Below are 4,817 nucleotides of genomic sequence, written 5' to 3' on the forward strand. Positions count from 1 at the left end.
GGAATTTACAAGTTCGCACCATTGTTAATTTTCTACTTTTTACGTTGTTGTCATTCGATTGCGTAAACACTATGGAACAGCTGATCGGAACGTACGCACTGTTGACGTTGACAGCAGCGCGGATTGATAGAAATGGAAAGAAAATAGTGCCGATTAAAACTGAGGTATTTTTGTCAGTTTTGTCTGGAGTGTTTTTTTGTGATGTAAATTAATCAAGCTTTGAAACGCATATAATTTCACGTAAAAACGCACAGTTTTGAGGCCCCGGAAACTAATCAGGACTACTTTCTTGAAAAACTTCCAGCGGCCAGAACTCTGACCAGGGAGGTGACCACAGAGTGGGTCAGTGTGTATGCACTATAGTGTTGGTAAGGATTGCATACAACTTCATGTCTTAAATGGGCGAACTATCCCTTTAAGGGATATTTAAATTATTATTATCAGAGTTTTCTAGCAAAAGTACGGAAGAGGATTAGGGCCAAGTAATAATAAAAAAATAAAACCATCTCGAGATTAAAGTCATTATAATGCGAGATTAAACTCGTTAAATTTCGAGAAAAAAAGTCAAAATGCAATCTTGAGAATAAACTCATTAAATATCGAGAATAAAGTCGTTGTGTTTCGAGAAAAAACTCGTTAAATTTCGAGAAAAAAGTCGAAATACAATCTTGAGAATAAACTCATTACATTTCGAGAATAAAGTCGCTGTGTTTCTAGAAAAAACTCGTTAAATTTCGAGAAAAAAACTCGTAATACAATCTTGAGAATAAACTCATTAAATTTCGAGAATAAAGTCGTTGTGTTTCGAGAAAAAAACTCGTTAAATTTCGAGAAAAAAGTCGAAATAATCGTGAGAATAAACACATTAAATTTCGAGAATAAAGTCGTTGTGTTTCGAGAAAAAAAGTCGAAATGAAATGTAGAGAATTACGCATTCGATCAGAGTTCATTGCATACGAGGCTGAATCCAGTTACTTATTCGTTATTGACGCGCGGACCTCCCCTTTAAATGACGCAACGCTTCCTTAAGCACCCTGTGTGTATGGCATTGCTCGCACCAAGCTGTTAGAAATGAATGAAGAAATTCTGCATTTCTCAGCCATATGTAAGGGTGCGTTAAATCCGACTGGGAGTAATAGAGCATATACCTGTATTGATCTAGTGGAAACCGAAATATTGGCACAAATTTCTGTAGGCTACCGGGTTTTTTTATGGACCGTTAAAGTTTTAAATGGGGCAAACAAATTCAGAGTCGCCTTATTGCGCCATAATTCCTACTAGTTGGGCATTTAGGCCGCATCAGAGGGTGCGTTAAAGTGGACATTATCCCATTATAGAAGAGCTGTTGTCTAACGAAATACAAATTTTAAGCAGTTTTTACTGTGGAATTATTGTTTTATGAAGCTTTGAACTTGACACATTACACAATGCACAAAGAGCAGTCTTGCATTTTCTGCATAATTCATGGCGCTGTTTCTCACCCGCCTATAGGGTGCATTAAAGTGGACATTATTCCATGATAGTAGGCTACAGCTCCTCCTCTAGCCGACCTAGACGGCTTTGTTACTGAAAGAAAGTCTAAAATATAGCTTGACTAAGTGATCCAACTCTGCCATGTCCTCTATCAGTAGGCTAATGAACACAGATCGAATGCGTTATTCTCTACATTTCATTTCGACTTTTTTTTCTCGAAACACAACGACTTTATTCTTGAAATGTAATGAGTTTATTCTCAAGATTGTATTTCGACTTTTTTCTAGAAATTTAACGATTTTTTTTCTCGAAACACGACTTTATTCTCGATATTTAATGAGTTTATTCTCGAGATTATATTTCGACTTTTTTTCTCGAAATTTAACGAGTTTTTTTCTCGAAACACAACGACTTTATTCTCGATATTTAATGAGTTTATTCTCGAGATTGTATTTCGACTTTTTTCTCGAAATTTAACGAGTTTTTTCTCGCAACACAACGACTTTATTCTCGATATTTAATGAGTTTATTCTCAAGATTGTATTTTGACTTTTTTTCTCGAAATTTAACGAGTTTAATCTCGCATTATAATGACTTTAATCTCGAGATGGTTTTATTTTTTTTATTATTGCCTGGCCCTAATCCTCTTCCGTACAAAAGACTCTGGTCAGTCCTGTTTTACTGAAACTCTTAATGGCTCTTGGAGCTTGTGTTTTAGCAAGAGAGTCCTGCCAGTCCTGTGCTCGGGTCTCAGCATTTGAATAGATATGCTGAGTGGATTAGGATGGGCAGCACTCTCAGTCTCAAACAGGTTCCTAAACCTGTCTCATCACAAAGTTTTGGTATCTGCCCCTAAATGTATATAAACTGTATGAGAATGTCCACTTAGTCAGACTTAGGAAGAACTGCAGCCACATCAACGCGAAGTCCTCAATAAAGAATAACTTCCCAAAGGGAACGGATTTCGACAGCGTGATCCCAAAGTCTCCTGGTCTTCGATTCTGAGTTTCCAACAGTGCCATCTTGGAGGTTTTACAATCCTTGATGAACGTTTAGGTTTCACACAGTCATCCTCAGTCTCCATTCCAGTAGCCTCTCCGGCTCGAAGGACCATGTAGAAATTTAGCAGAAATTCTAGGCTGATTTGGCTGTTGCTACTGGAATGGTGGGTCCATTAAAACTCATTTAGTCATCAAGTACTTTTCCCAATATATTTGTGGTGACATATAGGAGTAGACATTTCACAGATGGCAGTGATGGTAATTGTGGGTTTCTAAAACCCATAACCAAAACCATTAATAAATACAAACATAATTGCAAGCCTTCAATCATACATCTGAAATCAGCTTTAACAATCAAATGAGTATAACACTGAAGAGCTACTAAACATAACTAGAATTCAATATATCATATCAAACACACATAATCCTGTAAACTAAACAAACAATCAAAAAAGGAAACTTACATGGTCAACAACGCAACAATTCCACACAAGCCATGTCTGAACGACAGCTTTTTGGTTCAAACAAGAGGAGACTGACATAATTAGTAAGGGGGCACAGGTGCTCTTTATCAAGACTCAGTCAGCCAATCAGATCACAGCAGGATTTTCTACACCATTTAATGACAGCAACAAGGCAGACCAAAGTGCTGTACAACACAAAATAGAAGACTATAAGATAACAAATAAAAGAAAGCAGAGAAGAACAAAACAAGATAATAAAAGCCAATGAACAGAGATATGTTTTAAGACTGGATTTGAGTGCAGATCAGGTAGAAGCAGCCCTACTGTGGTTATAAAGAGGGACCAGACACAAGTGCAGCCAAAACTTCCAATTGCATCTGTGCTTAGATTCTAAAACAGCGTGCTAAGACAGGTTGCTGTTTCACAGGACAACACTGATTGCAAAACGCTATTGCAATTGTTTAATATGCAGAATGGAGAATGACATTTAAATGCTGCAGCAGAGGGAAAGATTTTTAGTGAATAATGACTTAAATTTCAGTTTTCTTTGTCTACTATATGATAGCACAATTACTTGTTAAAAGATTGTGATCTCGATTCAAACACCCACGTGATCTTATTTCTAAATGACAATGATTATGAGCAGTTGCCATGTATCAGTATGAACATATATGCTCTATATAAATGATGTATGAACATATATGCTCTGATAATATAGTGTATAGGTTATATGCTGTTATAAAATAAATACATTTTCTGTATTCAGATATAACGTTTTTTTTTGTTTTGTTTTTTTTTAAGTAGGCCTACAAGTAAAATGACAAAATGTAGATGTTAAAAGACATTTATATTAAATGTAATATTACAAAACAACACATTAATGAATTGAACCAATTTGGAATTATTAAACAACAAATATTGACATAAACACAAAAAATATTACAAGACCTTGTACTCAACAGAACAGATATTATTTTACCCTCTGAGAGGAGGTCAGATAAATAAAATAGGTTTGAAAGCAGTGAGGCTTGTCTTAAGTGAGACCACACTATGGATACGAGGCCTCCACACACGATAACGTCCTTTAGAAACTGTGTATACTGATTCTGAAACTCTTTAACTGCATTCTCCTCACGACTGTTAAAATAGCAACAAACATCTTCACAGAAAGTGCTCTCCTTGCTTTCACTGTTCCAGACAATGACTGACACCATGTATTGCTAGCACTTCTCCTGCTACTGCTTTCTCTCGACACAAACTGCTTGTTGTATTCCTCATTTGTAAGTCGCTCTGGATAAAAGCGTCTGCTAAATTAATAAATGTAAATGTAAATGCGCTCACCTAAACAGCAGTTCGCCAGGTAGAGGAGAATGGAGAAAGACTTTATTTGCAAACTAAATAAATTAACTGTCAATTCAAGTTATAAATACTATCACGTGATTTAATTTATGGTAAGAATAACAATAATTCAACAAACGCTGATGTGGTTTCTCCACACTGGGACACCCTTCTGGCTCAGCCACTGGTGCAGATTCTCCCACAATGACATGAAACTCTTTACAATAACTCCTAACTTAAACAGAAATAAGAGTGTGTTGTAGACATCTACGTTTGCATGTGTTCTGCATACATCCATACACTGGTGTGTGTTAGACTAGTGATTATGACACAGTGCTCATCATTTCCAGGATCTGAGTTCACCTTGTTAGAGTAGCCATAATGATTGAGCACCTGTGGTCACCAACATCTGGACCCAGAGGTCAATGTGCAGCTAGAGTTAGGGTGAGGTCAGGGTCAGGGTTAGGGTCAGGTCAGGGTCGGGTTAGGGTTAGGGTCAGGTCAGGGTCGGGTTAGGGTTAGGGTTAGGGTTAGGGTCAGG

The sequence above is a fragment of the Scardinius erythrophthalmus genome (genome assembly GCF_964197995.2).
Source record: "Scardinius erythrophthalmus genome assembly, chromosome: 1".
NCBI classification, from domain to species: domain Eukaryota; kingdom Metazoa; phylum Chordata; class Actinopteri; order Cypriniformes; family Leuciscidae; genus Scardinius; species Scardinius erythrophthalmus.